General features: G+C 43.9%; 1 protein-coding gene across 3 annotated transcripts in view; it reads left to right on the top strand.

Annotated features, from left to right (window-relative positions):
• The window catches only part of SEMA5B (semaphorin 5B), a 715,815-nt gene that overhangs the window by 596,332 nt on the left and 99,345 nt on the right, over positions 1 to 20,138 (top strand). The gene's annotated exons all lie outside the window — the stretch shown is intronic.

Raw genomic sequence — 20,138 nt, forward strand, 5'->3', positions numbered from 1 at the left:
TGAGGTGGTGTTGACAACTGATAATACTTGTGGAGCACAGTCCATTTTACTTGCACACCTTGCTAGGCAGGCTGCCTAATATCCCTGCATTGCAAGTGCTTTCAAAGCCTCCTGTAATTGATTTGCTTATGTGGGATTTGTGTTTGTGTATTTCACTCTGTTCGACCAGAAGACTGTGAGAGAGATAGAAGGGATCCATTTGTGATCCTGTGCATTGCTGTGCATCATAGATGTTTTTATGCGGGATAGTTTGAGATGCACCTCCCTATGAATGGCAGTATAATTCACTTTGGTCCTCCAAATACTGCCTACAATGAGGCAATTCCTCATCAGTACCACCAACTTCATCTGGGCACACAGAGGACAATTTAATTGTGTTAGGAGAGACACTTATCACGGACAGAATCTTTGGTGGTGGCTGACCTTTTCAAGGCTGGACATAGCCTATGGATGCTTGAGAACCATTGCTGCTGTGACCCTCTAGGGGAAGGCACCTGTACTGTTCAGCATGGAGATGTGAGGGTCATTCCCTGACAGGAAGATCTGCATAAGGTCAGCTGGCTGGTGGTCATGTGGAGGTCTCCTCAGCTGAGAACATTGTGCCCATCTGCCCTTGGTCTTCAAAACAAATTAAGTTCATCACCTATGTCCGTGGGCCTGAATCCTTTCTGTTTTGACCAGTACCATAAGCTTGCTGGTTTCTGCCCCCATTCCAGCCCAGAAGGACAGTTATGTCCTTCCTCTTCACCCCTGTCAAGTTTGCTGTTTTCTTTTTGTGGTAGGTGGTGGCCTGTAGTCCAGAAAAGTTTGAGTTATCTCAGTTGCTTTCAGAGGAATGATGGAACTCTACTGTTACATCCAAGTTCTCAACTGTGACTAGTTACCTCTTTGGGTCCACTCGTTGTACACAGTATCCTGGTGCCCCAGCCATTGAAAATGGCAACTGGCCTCTTGGAGTTAAAGACCCTTACAATTTGGCACTCCTATGGTATTTTATAGTGGGTTCTTATTCCCTCCTACATCCGAAATTGTCATCCGAATGAGGACCAACTGCCTCAAACTTAATTCGAACAAGATCCCTATTTTAGCGAACAAGCCCTCCCCTTCTTTCTGCTTCCACATCCTCTGCATGCTCTGCAAGATCTTCCTATGTATCCCCATTGCAACCAGGAAATTACTCACCCAGGCCCTCATCTCCAGTCACCTTGACTAAGGCTACGCCCTCTACCCTGGAACCCTGAATTAGCTCCTTAACCGCCTCTAGACCATCCAGAACATAGATGTAAGACTCATCCATGACCTCCCCAGAAGAACCAGTATCCCTGCCCACCTTAGGGCCCTCCACTGGCTCCTCATCCCGCAAAGATGCCACTTCAAGCCCCTTACGCACGCCTACAAAGCCCTCCATGATGTCAGAGCTGCCTATCTCAACAAGAGCATCACATTACACCGACCTACCAGAAAGCTCCGCTCAGCCTACCTCACCCTGGCCTATGTCCCCTGCATCCATCGGGAATGCCTTGGTGGCTGCTCCTTTTCCTACCTCGCCACCAAGCACTGAAACAACATCCACCTGCACACCTCCCCTTCTCTGGAAGACTTCAGAAGACAGCTAAAGACTTGGCTTTTCGATGCCACCACCAGCCAGCCATGGCTCACAGACTCCTCACCCTGTGAGCTTGGAGACCCCCCCGGTGTGGCAAGCTTGCTCTCTACAAATCTCTGTGATTGATTGATTGACATCAATCCCATTTGAAAATACTACAAAAGATTTGGAGACCTGGCTGGACATCAACTAAAACTTTGCACTTGTATAGCGCACTACTCACCCGGTAGGGTCTCAAGGCACTGTACGCATACCGCTGTGGAACCCCTCCTGGCTTTTCCCTGTGAGGTGCCCACTCCTGGACAGCCCCAGGGTGAAGCCAAGCATCCAAGCGCTGTGAGGGCCATTGTGGAGATTAAGCAAGCTATTGCCCAGAGTTACAGAGTGGGACCCATTTATTAGATTAAGACCCACCGAGGTGGGAATTGAACCTGGTCCCGGGCCAGATCTCTGCATCAGGGTCTGCCGCTCTAACCATTGTGCCACACTTCTCCACACTAGATGGTCCCTCAGTAGTCTCATTGATCTGGAAACCACCACTCTTGACTTGGAAGGAACCTTTGTTTTGTTTGAGTGGTAGATTTTGGGAAAATATACTTTTTGATTGTTTAACTAGAAATTGAGCAGCAGGGTATTGAACCCACTATGTTGTCCTCATCGCGCCCAGAGCCAGAAGCACTCAAACTTGCTTACCCGACAGAAGGTAGCAATCTTAGAACTGTGTGCCCTATGTCTGGCATCTCTGATCCAGTGTCTAGCCTTTGTTTACAAATACTGTAGCAAAATCTTGCAAGTCCCCCTAAGTTAAAACACTCCTCATTGGCCAATCAAACCCAAAGAGCCAAAAACATACATACTATAACTAAATTCTGGGTCCCAGGTAACCTCCAGCAGCTGCTGACAACTATTGTTTTCTCTTTTTATCTTACCTTCAACTACACACTCTGATGTCCTCTTGGTGAAAGTACTATTGTTCTTTGAAGTCACATCAGAGGCTAGGCTTTGAATTTATTGTGCTTTACTTATTGTGCGATGTTGTATTTGAGTTTGTAACCGCTACCATGTCCTAGAGTAAGCCTAGGCTGCTTGATTTCACTACTCCCTGAGAGTGAGTCAAGTTCCCAAAGGGAGTAATTTGATTTTCTAAGGGAGTACAAAGGTATTGCTGGTACTAGGTCACCATTGGTAAACGATAGTACTGACATAAGTTACTGTCCAGGACTACAGGCCACCTTAGCCCCTCTGCCCCAAGAAAAGATCTGACGGACAGGTGCCAGGCTGGTTTCCCAGGAGAAAACTTGACACTCTTCTGCTTACACCTTGCCAGACATATTACCATTGTGTTTCTAGATGCTCCATGCACATATCCTGGTGTCATGAACAGTCCCATTAACTTGGCATCATGTCAGTTGTTCTAGGGTAATATGGTGGGGGGGTACAGGTGATGCTCACTTCTGAATCTCCTGTTTTAGCTAGAGCCAAAAGGGACTGCTGAAATCTTAAGATACGCCCTCCTGCCTTGCAGATGCAATTCTGGGAAAGGCCATATGGATGGGGAGAATGGAAACCATATCAAAACGAGAATATTCTTTTGAAGTACCAAAAACAATAGCTTTTATTGTGACTAGGCTGAATTACCTCAAGAATCCCGACCAACTTCAAAACAAACACATTGTAAAGAGAAAACAATGTTAAGTTGAATTTGCCGGATTCTGACCCTGCTTAGCTTTGCTTCACCAGCAGGGCCTCGCCTGAAATTTCAGAATAGGACTAGGTGCTTCTAGACTTTGGATGTAGCTGCATTTTGGGCCCACATCAATTTGTCCTCCTGGACTCACACTAGGACCTGGGAGGCACTTGGTGGATAAATGGCTTTTTTAAATATCCGTGGGCAGGGGCACCATGAATGATTGATTTATATGTTATCATTCTGTAGTGGATTTGTGATTCTTAAATATTTTAGGAGAGCGGAATCACAGATCCACTATAGATAGTGTGGTTGAATGGTGCCACTCGAGCAGAGTTAGGAAATTTCTCTACTATGGCCATGTCCAACAAAGGTCCAGGAGTATCTGATCCATTCCAAATTTCGCTTTATTTACCCAACTTAAACTTGAATGCTAATAATTTAAATGACAAGGGATCCATATATAAAGTCAGTAAATATCAGGAATAACCTGTCCTCATGGATTAAAGTTGGTCAGCCATGTGCTGGAGAAATTTCCAATTGGAGCTCTGTTTAGTCCACCCTCCTACTGTGGTAGAGACCGACCAGGGCAGCACGGCTCTCCCTGCTCCCGCATCGTTGTTCTCGATAAGGTGTGAATGCAACGGCTCCTGTGCTTCTTGGAAAGATCCGGAGTCTCCGCAATTGTAGTTAAGCCAACCTCAGAAATGACGTCTTTCCCTTGTGTAGGTTTGGCGGCTAAAGATGCTGTCACCCGGAAGGGCAATCTTTATCATTAATGAAAACCACCTAATACCAGTCAATATTAAGAGCAGCTATTCTGTAACATATAAGGACAGCACAAGTCAAGAGCAGGATAAAGCAAAAGCTGGCTATGTTGTGTCTCGCACAAGCTGTCAGAAGGAAACGTGTCACTTCTGCTGAAGGTTTATGAGAATTAGCTGTAATTTACAAAAAAATATGGCATCTGCACTGCACAACATTCCCTAACCACCCCTCATGCCGAGAAGATATTGCGCTGGCACACCATGATGACATTTTAGTTTGTAATATTAGATTGCCTGCAGAGCACGTCGTGTAAACGAGGGACTCGTACGCTCTAGCTTGGGGGCCAAAGCCTTGTAAATAATGTGTTAAATAATGCTTAAGGTAGCTGTGTAATTTCAGAAACGTCGCTGCCATATGTTTCTTTAGAAATACAGACGTTATTCTTCAGTCAGACGGCAGTTTCATAGCTCAGTCGGATGTTTCTCCGAGCACAATTTAAGAACCTTTCAACAAATAGTATATTTGTGTCAGAAAATCAATATGCAGCAGTGAAATACATTCTAGTTGCCTTCCCCTGCTACCTCTAATTTGTTTTATTGATGTTTAAAAAACTGAAGTTAAAATAGAGTACACCACTCTGCCCTTGGAGAGTGTGCTGGCCGACGACTTTGCGCCATAAACGAGCACTGACAAAGCCAATAGGTATAGATTTTGAACAGTGAACGCACAGAGGCACACAACATATATGGACACTAGCTTACAGTCACTCCTGGTAAGAGAGGCTTCCAAGTATACTCAAACCAACACTTCTAGTGATGCTTATGCACATAAACAACGGACATGCCACACACCTGTCTACGGAAACAACACACTGGGGCACACATAAAGGCGAATACAACTGATAAAGGAGGGACAAACTTGCATACCTACCAGGCTGCCCCTTGCCATATATGAATCCTTTAACCAGTCGTGTGAGATGCAGTCAATAGAATTTTGCGTGGTGGGATTTTTAAGCCAATGATTCCAATGGTTAGAACGAATCTGCAGTCACATAATGGAAGGTTCTGCTGGCTAAAAAGGAGGAACTGGCTCAAGGTGTCAGACGTCAGAAATCCCCGAAGGAACTAACCTTGTGGAAAATAAACTGATTATTTCCTCATAATATGAAATTGATTAACTCATGCATAATTATGATCGTTTGTATATTAGATTGGGTGGCTGCACATAAAGATTGATTGAGAATACACAGGTCTGCCACTGTAGAGGTCCGATGCAGTAATTAGCAAAATTAAGGTCTTTGCACTTGTTTGTTAAGGTACAATGATTTCATGCCTCCAACTTGCCACAGAGCAAAATTTGAAGGTGGACCCTCATTTTCCAACATCCCTCAAAATCATATATCCAGATGATTGCTTACCATACAAATAAATAGTCAGAATGCCCTATCGGATTCAAAACTTTTTAAGTGTTCTAGTATAATCCACATTGTCTACCACAAATCCAATGCAGTTCTCTTCTTCTTTGATAGTCGGAGCTCAGCACCTAGCGGGCATGCGCTTCTCCACCCCTCTGGTAATATTGTAGATGAGAAGATGAGCTTAGGAAGGGGAAGATTGGATAGGTGGGGACTCCCTCGATGCTCTCATATGTGGATATTATGGGATCCATTCATATGTAGGAGGCGATCTAGATGGCTCCAGGATTTCTCTGAGCCGCCCAATTTTAGCATTTGGGAAATCGGAGAGGTTGGTGCAAAACTCATACCAGATGGTGAGGATAATAGACCATGACTAACTCTACAGTCTTTATATTCGGACATTTTTGTATACCTGGCTACCTAGTCTCTCTCCAACAGCCCTAACCAACAAGTGATGGTTCTAGACCTGTTATGTTTCTCGGTTTGTCTGCCATGCTTACATTTTCTCTCTTCTACAGACTTGCCTTTCCGACCCTTCACCACCCCAAACTCATTGCAAAAGGGATGGGAGACCAAGAACCAGGCCCTGGGGATCTCTAATGGAACACTGAGACAAGGAAACATTCAAACCATGGGCAAGGGGCCAGGCAGAGCACTGCTTAGAACCCAGGAAGTGTTTGTGTACTCTATACACAGCACACCTGCTCCCTAAAGAAGCCCTACAGCTACTCCCTAAATCGAAAGAAAATATCAGACTACTCTGGTAACAAGCCAGCTCTAGTCTCAGAAACATAACTACTGGACAGTGGTTATTAGTAATGTATACTGCCCCATGATCCTTCGTACAGTCACCCACAAACATGTAGGAATGGTAATAGTCTGGTGAAACCCAAGGCAATGGGCTACATCCCACAGTGGAGCCTAGGGTAAGAAGTCACATAGCCCCCTGCAAATCACCATGCGGAGGCGAGCCAATCATTTATCATCTCCACAAAGGTTTGAATGGCAAGTAATAAGACCTCCACCTGTGGCCAAAACCCTTCATGTATTCCACACCATACGTATCTAGAGGGCCATGGTATATCCAGTGGTACCCCCTTCCTCACGATGAAGTCCATGCCTTATTGGCACACACTAAAAAAACAGAGGCGCTCTGCCTCAGAGCAATGAGAGACCAAATAACTGGCGAGTCCAGGCTATGCAATAGCTGCATTATCTTACAGACTATCAAAGCAGGTTCCTGACTCAAGTGGTGCTTTCTCTGAAGACTGGATTCCTTTCTACAGTGACACCAACAAAAACAGCAGCGGATCGTGATCGAAGTGCTGAAGCTAAGCTCTATTCCTAAAGCATGAAGCAACTACACCTCGCTGGCTCAACCAATTGGAAATCCGTGCCACACGCACACACCTTTTTCCTTAGATCTTCATAAAGGGTGGCATGAATGAATGCTGCATGCAACCTTCATTGAGTCGTACCCAAATGTCAAAGATTTGAAAAGAAAAATCTCTGTTAAAGTAACATACATGTTGCTGTAATAAAACAACAGAAACCAGGAATTGCTGTGTGATGAATTCTACTGATTGCATTGCATCTGACATCACAAATGGCCCATTACCATTCCGACAGATGGTATCACTAACACCTGAAAGGCTCCTGGAGGAATGGGAACACATCTTATTACTATTCGATCCAAACCTTGTCATTATTGTACTCCTTTTGTGGCAGCATTTTCATGGCAGTCACTGATGGCATTGCTAATGTCTGATTAGTGCTGTTAGTGGAAGTTATAGCTCTCCGGGGCATCTTGGAACGGAATACTCTGGCGCTGACGTAAAAATGAGGATTAAACACCTTGCAGCAGTGCAGTTGTTAACATGGCTGCAGTCTGAGACAAGGGGAGAAGCTGAATTTCTGTCTTTGTTTTGTTTAAGTCAATGGAATGTGAGAGAGCGGCTTAATTTCAGTGCTTCGTCTCCTTGGATGTAGTGTTTAGAGGTGAATCCCTGCTTTACGAACCACCTGTGTACAAGGCACTCACAAGGCCCATGTGTGGGGATTTCCTGTGCATAGCATGACTTTGTAGCCACCCCACCGAGTTAGTTAAAAGGGGGACTAAAGTCCCTCTAGGGTCAGGTTGTTTTCTTGACCCTGGGGCTGCCCCTGATGATCGACGCTCTCCTCCAGAGGACTGGAGGAATTCTTTCCCGCCCACCCATCCCCAAAGAATAGCAGGATTAGGAAGACCTTAGGAGGGAAGGAGTCATGTTTTGGCACAAAACAGGTGGATAACCTTGGCATCAAGAATACTAGTGCAGGCGAACTCAAGACGGTATCATGAGCTTGTTGGCTCAAACCAGGGTGGCGGTGCTGTGGGTTTAGGAAAGGGGCTTGGGACGACCGCTACCGCGAATGTCCATAGCTCCCCCCACGGTACTCCATTACATGGCCCTGGAATTTTTTAATTTGGGGGGATGAGACTGCACCAGGGGACCAAGGTATGGCCCGGTTGCCCAGTATCATTCCCATTGGGTGCCAGGGGGGATCCCTTGCTTAGGGTTGGCTCTGGCATGGTTGGATTGGGGGACAGTTTTCATGCTGGCCCGCGCCCCCTCTATCTTGAGGGGGCAGGTGAGTCTCGCCTTGTGAAGCGTAATTGGTTTTGGGAGGAACACGGCCCCCAGTTTACAGACGATGCCACAGGTGCCTGGTGGGTGGACAACCATGACTCATTTTTAAGATTTGAGATGTATATTGTAAATAATTATGGAAATTTAAGGATGAAAAGAAATACTGTACATATGATGATATTTTTATGTCGTGTTTATATGGTTGTGAATAAATACGGCCTGAGAATTGTTATATTCTCTATCGCAGGAAGGTTTCAGTCTGCTTTGTTTACTGTGAACATAAAGTATGTTGCTCCAAGTAGTGGATCATAGAGGGAAAACCAGTGTGAACTGTTTTTGTTTGTGGGTATCGATGCGGTCCCCCACCTGTAATAAGGCCTCATTAACTGAATCATAACTCAAAAGATCTCAAACTCCCAACCCCGCAGTCGCATCACCCTGCATTTCAATGATCTCCACGACTCCCAATTCACCAACGAATATTCTTCAAACTCCTCATACACACATGCAAAGCCTTACACAACATTGTCCCTACGTACCTCAACAAGAACATAAACGTCCACAAACCTAGCGCGCACCTGCTCTGAGCTAGTCTTCTACTCGTACACACACCATCTGCGTATACAGAACCAGATCTGGCAGTCGTACCTTCTCCTGCCTTACTCCTGAAGCCTGGAACTACTTGCCACTGCTCCTCAGAGCTGCTCCTCAACTCTTGAATTCCACAAGAAACTGAAGACCTGGCTCTTCACCTAGCCCCAGCCCTGGCTTGGCCCATACGGCTTCTGTTTGACCACAGGGATGCCAGCCAGGTGAGTCATGCTCTTAACAGGGCACCGGCACTTTAAGAAGTTCTGACTGCAATTATGCCCAGTGGTTTTCAGGTGTAGGTGTCAACAGATAGCATACTTGTTGATTATAAGGTTGTTCTTCTTAACATACAGGTTGCATGCAATGACACGGAAAGTTGAATGCTGCTAACCAATATGCTCTGACAAGGAAGAGTTGGCCTGCTGTGCTCTTGCATTTTTAATGATACAGTATTTCATGAACTGTCTGCTTCATTGGAAACTCAACCCAGAATGGTCGAGTGCATTGTATTAGGGATACGGAAAGGCTGCAATCTGCCAACCTTGAGGAAGGGGTTTAACGAAGTGTAAGACCCCAATATTTCAAACAACAAAGTGCATACATTTATCTGCTAAATGTTAATTTAATAAAATATCTTTATTGCACTTGCGCAAGAGTGATGTCACCTGGTATACATTATTGTCTCCTTTGTGGCTTTAGTCTGTATTTTTTTTCTCATTGTAACTTTGTTTTATGTAGTGTTGTATATTGTCTACTTTAATAAAGCAAGCACAGAAAAAACTAGTAGGTCAGACTGTTTGCAAGAAGTGTCTGAAAATAGTTGAGCAACTCAGCTTGTGTTGCTATTGCAGTCCTAGAGAAAAAACCTATAATGAATCAAAACCTTGGGTTACAACTTTATGTAAGTTGGAAGTGGGATTGATTCCCTTTGCTGTACAGACAAACAGCAGTTCAGCTGTAACCTCAAAAAACGTGTTATAAAATTAGTCAGAATTTGAAGCTTTTTGTGGAAAGTGGGGAATGTAAAAGACACACACATCAAAATATTCCATAATAGAAGCGTTTCACAAAGGTCCATTAAAAGTAGTGTATCCGACAACACATTAGCAGCTAAGTAAAACAAACGAACGTGCAAGGGCAATTTGTGACAAGCATTGTGCCTTCATGACGGAATAATTCATCCAGAGAACAAGCACTTCCTAAACAAAAAAAAGCCATAAATCCACAATTAAAATGTCATTCTTTTTGCGGAGAAAACACACCTAAGGGCACACAGTGTTTACACGGGCCATGGTGCAGTGTAGAGGTGAATGGCAGGCTGGCTACACATTTTGAGCTTGTGAGTAGTAAGAGGCAGGGATTTTCTTAATCCTTATAGCTCCTTGCACTTGCCCATGAGCCTCTGTCATGCTGGCTGAGAAGAGACCCCCTACCTACAGAATTGAAACGGGGCTGGGTGGAAAGATAGGATCTCCCATAATGCAGATGGCAAATTACTATATGTTCTGAGCTGGAGACCTCCATCTGAAGGCTCCTGTTAATTGTTAAGAACTGTGGTGTGTATATCAGGTTCTGTGTAAACTGGTTGAAGTCAACCATCTTTCTTCCTACAAAATGGACAAAGGCCTGGAATCAAGTGCCCAAATGTCCACAGTTTTAAGATGTGTTGTGTGTGGAGATATATATAGTTGTCCTGAACAAAGGCGCACTCGCAACTGGTCATTATGGAATGTAGCAAAGTCAGCAACTTACAGAGAATTCTTTGGCATTTTCATTATTTCAGGCCTTGTATTTTCAAACAACTCTGGACACGAGTTTCTGGGTTAATCCCTTCATCAGCAGAGAACAAACATTTCCTTCCTTTTTCAAAGGCCAACTGCCTGGCTACTCAGCAGATTTAATTGCCGTCACCTGAAATCAGTTGAATACCAGTTTTGTCCCAGTGGTCCTAGAGTGAGCTGCAAAGTGCATCCTGGTAAAGGTAGTCCTGCACATTTGAAATATACCAAGTGGGTGGCTGAAACCAAACAAAATTATAAAACACAGTTCATTACCCCAGTGGGCAAATTCAAAGTAAGAAAATCGTTTCTCTCTCTCTCTCTCTCTCTCTCTCTCTCTCTCTATATATATATATATATATATATATATATATATATATCATGTTCACAGAAGACTTGATCTGAAGGTTGACTTCTATCTTTGCACCCTCTTATTGAATGACTGTAGACTAAGGAAATCATTGTCATTGTTTTGTGGGAGGTGCATGATAGGGGAATTGCCCTTCCTGCTATTGGAAAATATTATGGGCCTCTCTTCTTTAACTGTAATTTCAAGGTTGGCTGATGTAAGGGTGCAAGTTGCAATTAAGTCATTCAATACACTGAGTGATGAGTTCTCCCTGAGGGTGACTCTGGGATTCAGACATACATAGTTCAAACAAGCTGTTTAAAAGTACAGGCAAAAGCTACTGAATGTTTAAGACTTCTGTCCGCTTGAGACCAGGATGCCATCAGGACCACTAGGAGTTGTACAATTCTGCAGCTGTGCCAATTATCACATAATTATGGATTTCTCACAGTTGCCTTATAATCCATCATTTGGTGCATGATCTACAGATTGTAGCAAAAAAAATGTTTTAAGTTTAGATGGAATCAAAAAATACTAAAACTGTGGCAACATGTTGGTGCCCAGTGAAAGGACCTTTGGAAATGCTGTCTTGCCACCTTTCTTTGCATTTTGTTGCATTTGGGTGTCAGAATTGTACTATTGAGATTAAACCAATGCCGAGATAACGTGTAAAAATGTCAAAATAATGAGGCATTTCTGTCACAAAATGGGCAATATTATGTTGCATAATTTCCCCTTTTCTTACGACATAGTTTAGTTAAACCTGCTGCATAATTTGGTCCTTCCCTATGCATAGTTCAGCACCCAAAGGCAGAGGGCAGTAACCATAACATATAAATTGTTGATTAATAACTTCCCTGTTTACCTGGTTAAGCTAAGAACCAAATGGCAATTGGAACTGGGTACTAAGGACGATGAGCTATAGAATCAGCGCTGCATTATCCCCGAGGGCAGCCCTTAACTTATAAAAAAGAAAAAGAATTGTGTTGGGGCGCTTGTCAGGAAACCACCTCAGTTTGCAGCGCCCATTGCCGCTATCAGCTCTGTCAATTGCAGTAACAAAACAACTATTAACTGTCACACTTGTGCAAGTATGACAATCGTGACTATTTCACGTCCCCAAAGCTATAAGAATGGCTTTGGCAGCAGGTATTGGTCTTTTTTTTTTTTTTTATGTATATTGAATTTTAAACAACTGCTGCTGGGATCGTCTCTAGATTAGACGAAAAGTGCCACCATGTGGCAGACCGTCATAAGTGCGGGAGTTGACATTATCTGCCGCTGCCTAACGCAGGAAGCCACTGGCTCAAATTAAGCACTGCAGATGGGTAACTATTAGATAAGGATTCAGGCTGATACAGTTAAAAATCAAGCACCGAATGCACATTCTTTTCACTTATTGCATGTGTGGTATATTAAAAATGGGACTTGGGGACCAGGCGACCTACCTATTTAAAACTCATAGGCACAAATGAAATTTCCGATAAGTTATGATGTTAGGGGTATTTTATTGTGTAAATGTGATTTTGAAATGATAAACGTTGCCAGGTGTTTTAAATGGCATATGTTCAAACATATTTTAAATATTGTAAAACCGTAATAAGCTTAACACAATTTATGTGGTTTGGGATCCGTTGTTCAAAACTGGGGGAAAAAAGTGCACATTTATGTTCTAAAACTATAAATAACGGAAAGATGTCTAAGTGCTAGACATTGAAAATTAAAAATGTGTGCATTACCAAAATGTAAAGTGCAAAAAGCTGATGCATCACTTTGCCTATGGGCTGCAGTACTATCACTGATTCCACATCTACCCATATAGAACTCCAGGAGTGCAAGGGATTTGTTTGTCACTACTGTTTTCTGTATGTCTCGTGCCAAACAGAGGAAGAATGCTCCGTTCACTCTTGCACGCATGTAGGAGGAACCCATTGAAGGCGTCCATGATAGTCGATTTCATTAGTTTCCACTAGCCACTTCATAAGCATGCACGCCGCCATGTCTATGGCATTCGTATGCTGCAGGCCCAACCTGTGCAAAGAACGATTTCCCAGGACCCATGCTGTTTGCTTTTAAGGGAAATTGCTTGTGGATCATCCTGGCCAGCTCCTTCCCTCTGAATGTTTGCAGCTGGGCCTTGGGGGGGCTAGTGAGATTTGAGCGATTTCTGCATGAGAACCGTTCACATCTCCTGTTACTTGAGGTTTGAGGCCGGCAAGTCATTCGTCGCTTCGGAATGCCCATCCCCCAATGCAAACCTTATTAGCTTCCCAAAATGGATTTTCCTCCGTGGGGCACTGCTGCCATTTCAGTGACATTTCTGAAAATTATTTGAAGTTCTAACAAAGACGTGAATGAGAGGTAGGGATTAAAAATTCTGAAAAAAATAGATTTAATGCTGCAGTATTTGGCTGCTGGAAGAAAGGCGGCTGGAGAAGGAGGGCGCTTTCTTTTATTTTTGGCTAAACGCTTTCATAAAGGTTGTGTTGATTTGAAGAAGAGTTCACGACATAAAGCCATAAAAGTTGATGTAAATTCGTGTGATCACAGACGTGCACGGTGATAATAGTAACCTAGGCAGTCACATCCGGTACAGTAGGAAACAGTGCTATAGGCTCGACCTTGACGTGCAAAACAAAATTTTCTTAGCAGATTCACCCCTTCAGCTAAGATTTTATTCAGCTTGGGTGGGCGCTGTCGGCATCAAAAACAGGTTTCGTGTGACAAACAAAATTACCGTCAACCTTTATTATTTGGCAATGTCATATTCCATTCACTTTGACGTGTGTGCACTGTTCGTGTGGATAGCTTCCTTTGTTATGTTTTCGTTACTAAGGGTGGTTTATTGCGCTTGCCTCTCCATCTCACAAGGAAAATGTTTAACAATCTGAGCAGCGACTGTGCTTTTACTCTCTTCTGTGTCACACGAAGCTCCAATTGACTAAGTAGAAACGGATTCAGTTGCAACATTTTGTTTTTTGTTTGTATTTTGTTCTTTGGATATGAGCCACGCGATCATTTGCAGGACTAGGGGTGCGTTTATTCATAAATCTTTCTAAAATAGGGAGCGCAACTTTAAGAAAGCACTTGAAGATGGTTAAGTACTCCGATTTAGGTTATCTGTTAAAACTTCTTTGGGGTAGTAATGCCTTTAAATGTCTTTCGGGTCTGCCGCTATTTGCAGACAGAGGTAACTTTACACTATTTATTCTTTTTTTGGTTAGTCCAACTCCCATCACTTTCAGTAGCTGCTGTGGTATTTCCGACCCTCTGATAACCTCGGCGTAACAAACGCGTACATTTCATGTTGTACTACAGCGCCCCCTTTCTTTAGGAGGCCAGAATGCCTTTTATTCCTTGCTTCGAGGAAACTGTGAATCTCACTTTGCCTGAGGATGTATGGATGGTGAAAGGGGCATGCATTATTTTAACGGGACCATCCAGCGAATTTCTCAAATAAAGGAACATTTTGGAATGGCTGTTGCTGCTGACTGTCTGCCCTGCAGGTCTCGCATTCAGAAGGTCTAACCCAGCCTTACGTCCTTAAGAGGTCAGCAGATTGAGGATTGTTACATTCGGTTAAAATAATACGTGGTAGTTAAACTCCTTGAGGTTGCAAAACATTGATGTTAAGCAGTACATTAAAAACGAATAAATATTACTATAATTATCTAAAGTTCGTGTTTGTTGTATGCTTGGAATCCAAGGGGTGGGAAGAAAATTAACATAGCCCTCCCTTTGAGCCAACGTACGTATGCGTATGCCACCAAGCACGCAAAGCAAGTGAGCCGAACCCTCCCTACAGCAGCTTCCTTGTTTCTTCTATTAATGCATCTATTCATTCATTCTTCCCTCCATCCACTTGCTGATACCCACTATGTCACCTTTACATTCTAACATCCAATCATTCTTTCATCCATTGTTCACTTTCCCCACGCCATCTGTTCATCCATTCAATCTGCCGTCCATGCCTCCGTCCACTCTGCCATCCATTCACCCACAGTGCCACCCATTCACAACTGTGCTACCTATTGATTCATCCACTCTGCCATCTATCCTCTTAGTCATCCATCCAGATTCCATCCATCTGTACTCTCTGAAGTCCATCCATCTAGACATTCTGCCGTCCATCCCTACACTCTGCCATCCATCCATTGTGCCATTCACTAAGCCATCATCCACCCCCTCTGTCATCCATCTATCCATTCTGCCATCCATGCACCCATCCACTTTACCATCCATACACTCTGCCATTCATCCATCAACTCCACCATCCATTCATCCACTTTACCATTCAGCCATCCTCCTTTTCCTTCTGCCAACTGTTCACTTTGCCATTCATCCACCCACTCTTCCATACATCCACCCACTCAGTCCATGACCATTAAGTCCTATTTTCACCCACCCACTCATCCATACATCACTTATACCTGCCATCCTCCCGCCTGCCCATGCACCTATCCATCCACCCCTTCATCTGCCATTCTTTCACCTGGCCATCCACCTATGCATTCACATCCATCCTTTTACTCTGTCATCGTTTCACCCGTACATCCACTATTCCTCCATTTCTGCATTCTGCCATCCTTTCACTTGTCCGTCTATCTATTTATCCAGCCCCTTGACTCTGCCATCCTTTCACCATCCTTTCACCTATTCATCCATCTGTCCATTCACTCATCCATTGCTTTACTCTGTAATCCTTTCACCTAACCATTCACTCATGTATCCATCTACCCATCCCTTTATTTTGCCATCCTTTCATCTGTCCATCCACGTGTCATTCACTCATCTTTTTACCCATTCATTAATCTTCATACTCATTTATCCATGCACCCATTCATCCACAGTTCATTCTTTCAGATTTCCCTCAAATATTGTTTTTTTTCTTTTCCTGTATCCTGCTGTTGTTTTTCATTGCGGCTTCTTTCTCCTCTGTTGGTGCTGTATTCCAGCTTTAATAATGAGCTTGTGTCCTCTGAGTTGCAGACAGAAGAGGCCCATAAATAACCCCACCCCTGCTGTAGCTGCTAAAGCAAGGGGGTTAACGACACCCCTGCTTGGAATCCCCTCCACCAAATCAATAGGTTTGCCATAGGCAATTGGCCAAAGTGCAGGTTTTTCCCTGTGTATATAATGTATGCATATAGAAGTACACAGATGCACAGTGTAACATGCTATTTATTACCATACACTTCTGTGATCACTGTTGCTATACTGTTGATATATATATATATATATATATATATATATATTTTATCTCAAAACAAAATCAGTCCAAGCTGTCTCAGTTGCACAGACACCGGCACTACAAGTTCTTTTGGTCCAAATGCGTTTATTCACAATATTGCTATGCCACACGTTACAGGTTTCAGCTCTCCTGAGCCTTGACCCCATAAAGGGGGCCGCCATTTACAATTTCATTTTGCAACCACACATCATCCCCACTTCACTTTGCACAAAATAGACGTTGCAGAAAGGGTATGTAATATTAACAACAATCACATTTCGGATTCAAATTCATCACCTTTTAAATCCATTTATCCTTACAACTCCTATTTCAAAATCAACATTATATAAAGCGCTCACTTGCAGAAAAATACCTTTACTGTGAAAAAAATGTAACGCTATATTTGAAGCCAGTTTTATCTCGGAGTTCATTCAACCCTAGACATGTTAAAAGCATTTAAAGCCTAACTGGGCTAACCACTGATATAGATTGGAACTGAAGAGGAGCACAGTAATAAAGAGACACTCAAGAAGGTGGCGGCCACTCACGCCCTGCCACAAAATATTTAAAACATTGTGGGCCACCATTTTCTTTTTCTTTTTCTTTCTTTTTTGTTTTCACCTCGAACCCATGGGATTGCAGCAAAAATTGCTGTTTTTTTTTATTTGGGGGGACCCCCTTATGAGGGTCCCTTTGGGTCCCTCCTAACAGGCCTAGAATGGCAAGGTATCCCTACCTGCCCCCTTACCTTATTTTTTTTAATCTTCAGGGTGGGGGACTAATTCCAAGAGTCCTGTAATGGCTGGCAGCAACATTTTTCCCATGTTGCTGCAGCCAATCAGAGCACTCCCTCCCTCAGGAGCTTTACTCCCATGAGAGTGAGTTGGCACAAGGGAAAAAAGCACCCTTGGCCAATGAGAACACTACTTTTTGAAACTGAGTTTGAAGGACTCTCTCAATAGTCCCTTGAAAACAACCATCCTGATATACAAATATTTTTGATCCTTAATTTATCTAAAACAATTGTTTTACCCAAATGACAAAAAGCACACTATCTGGATCAAAATCTAGCTTCCCACCAACTTTTGTGTTATTGCATTCAGCAGTTTTTGGGGTATCAATGTCTAAAAAACAAGTCTATGGAAAATGCAGCTGGAAATTTGGTTTGGGTCACCCCTTTTCCTTGGCCTGCACTTGGCGGATCACCTTCAGTCTTTTTATGAAGGATCTGAGGTGAATGAATATTTTTTTCTGGAACGTTTCATGAAGATTTGGTAAACAGCACCAAAGTTATACGCAAACCAAAAAACGCTCATCCTGTGGAAACACAGACCTAACTATAACTGCCCAGTGGTTCACAATTTTAAAATAATAAGGGAACATATCGTGCTTAATGAAAAATTCCAAAGAAGCCTGGTGGTACAATTGGACACAAGCCTTAATTCTTCCCATGGTATTAAGGTGCAGTAGGTCTGGAAATGCATTCACTATAAATTATTTGTAACTGTTCAATTTGAATTTTTCCACATGGCAGAATCACGTTTTTTGGGGGGAGATGTGTATTTAAAGAGCACATAAACATCCGCTATCATACAGATTAGGCAGGAAATTATTAATCGTGCCACTGTCAATCTCCGCTTAGTTTGCCACACAACAAGGAGGTCATTGTTCCGGAGGCGGCCGGGGTTAATAGATAGGCCTTGTTGTTACACCGTCGGATAATTCCGCTTATCTAACCTCTGCCGATGCACTGAATGACAGAAAGCCTCTCACACAAGATGCTTTGTGCAGCATGTGGCCTGACGGATGGGTTCCGGGGTGCGCAAGGGTATCTCAATGACGGGTGTTCATGGGCGAAATTTGAAATGCAATTTGTTCTCGCTCTGGTAGCAGAATGTGGACAGCTTTTTAATCTAGAGACTGTGTGAGTGATATTTTTGTTTTGTGTGTTGCCACCTTTGTGACTGAGGTGATATTTTTTTCACGGCTCTATGCAGCCTTCTTAAAGGCACCTGCACTGACCAAGGTTGTTTCGCCTGTATTTTCGAAGCTCTAAGTGTTGTCTTTTACACAGAATAGCATGCCACTCACCAGGTGCAGCCACACACAGCACAGTTCCCACCTAGTGCAGTCTCGTATATGGCACAGCTCTGCCTAGATGCTGCCTCCCACATGGCACAACTCTGACTGGTGCTTTCTCTTAAATTGAAGAGCACAGCACTGACGAGTGCCATCTGACACAGAAGAGCAGAGCTCTGACGAGTGCCATCTGACACAGAAGAGCAGAGCTCTGACGAGTGCCATCTGACACAGAAGAGCACAGCACTGACGAGTGCCATCTGACACAGAAGAGCAGAGCTCTGACGAGTGCCATCTGACACAGAAGAACAGAGCTCTGACGAGTGCCATCTGACACAGAAGAGTGCATCTCTGACTAGTGCCGTCTCTTACACAGACGAGCAGATCTCTGATTAGTGCCGTCTCTTACATGAAAGAACACATCTCTGACTAGTGCTGTCTCTTACATGAAAGAACACATCTCTGACTAGTGCCGTCTCTTACATGAAAGGACATATCTCTGACTAGTGCCGTCTCTTACACAGAAGGGCACATCTCTGACTAGTGCCGTCTCCTTCACAGAAGGGCACATCTCTGACTAGTGCCGTCTCTTGCACAGAAGGGCAGAGCTCTGACTAGTGCCGTCTCTTACACAGAAGGGCACATCTCTGACTAGTGCCGTCTCTTACACAGAAGGGCAGAGCTCTGACTAGTGCCGTCTCTTACACAGAAGGGCACATCTCTGACTAGTGCTGTCTCTTACATGAAAGAACACATCTCTGACTAGTGCCGTCTCTTACACAGAAGGGCACATCTCTGACTAGTGCCGTCTCTTACACAGACGAGCAGATCTCTGATTAGTGCCGTCTCTTACATGAAAGAACACATCTCTGACTAGTGCTGTCTCTTACATGAAAGAACACATCTCTGACTAGTGCCGTCTCTTACATGAAAGAACATATCTCTGACTAGTGGCGTCTCTTACATGAAAGAACATATCTCTGACTAGTGCCGTCTCTTACACAGAAGGGCACATCTCTGACTAGTGCCGTCTCTTACACAGAAGGGCACATCTCTGAATAGTGCTGTCTATTACATGAAAGATCACATCTCTGACTAGTGCCGTCTCTTACACAGAAGGGCACATCTCTGACTAGTGCTGTCTCTTACATGAAAGAACACATCTCTGACTAATGCCGTCTCTTACACAGAAGGGCACATCTCTGAATAGTGCTGTCTCTTACATGAAAGAACACATCTCTGACTAGTGCCGTCTCTTACACAGAAGGGCACATCTCTGACTAGTGCCGTCTCTTAAACAGAAGGGCACATCTCTGACTTGTGCTGTCTCTTACATGAAAGAACACATCTCTGACTAGTGTCGTCTGTTACACAGAAGGGCTCATCTCTGACTAGTGTCGTCTCTTACACAGAAGGGCACATCTCTGACTAGTGCCGTCTCTTACACAGAAGGGCACATCTCTGACTAGTGCCGTCTCTTACACAGAAGGGCACATCTCAGACTAGTACCGTCTCTTACACAGAAGGGCAGAGCTCTGACTAGTGCCGTCTCTTACACAGAAGGGCACATCTCTGACTAGTGCCGTCTCTTACACAGAAGGGCAGAGCTCTGACTAGTGCCGTCTCTTACACAGAAGGGCACATCTCTGACTAGTGTCGTCTCTTACACAGAAGGGCAGAGCTCTGACTAGTGTCGTCTCTTACACAGAAGGGCAGAGCTCTGACTAGTGCCGTCTCTTACACAGAAGGGCACATCTCTGACTAGTGTCGTCTCTTACACAGAAGGGCAGAGCTCTGACTAGTGCCGTCTCTTACATGAAATAACTAATCTCTGACTAGTGCTCTCTCTTACACGGAAGAGCCTAGCTCTGACCATTGTAGTCTCTTACACGAAAGAACACAGCTCTGACTAGTTGCAGCTACACACTGAGCATATCTCTAATTTGGCGCTGCCTCTTTCATGATGCAACTAATTGGGTGCCGAAGCAGAAAGAGCACAGCTC

Source organism: Pleurodeles waltl, chromosome 3_1 (assembly GCF_031143425.1).
Source record: "Pleurodeles waltl isolate 20211129_DDA chromosome 3_1, aPleWal1.hap1.20221129, whole genome shotgun sequence".
Classification (NCBI taxonomy): Eukaryota; Metazoa; Chordata; class Amphibia; order Caudata; family Salamandridae; genus Pleurodeles; species Pleurodeles waltl.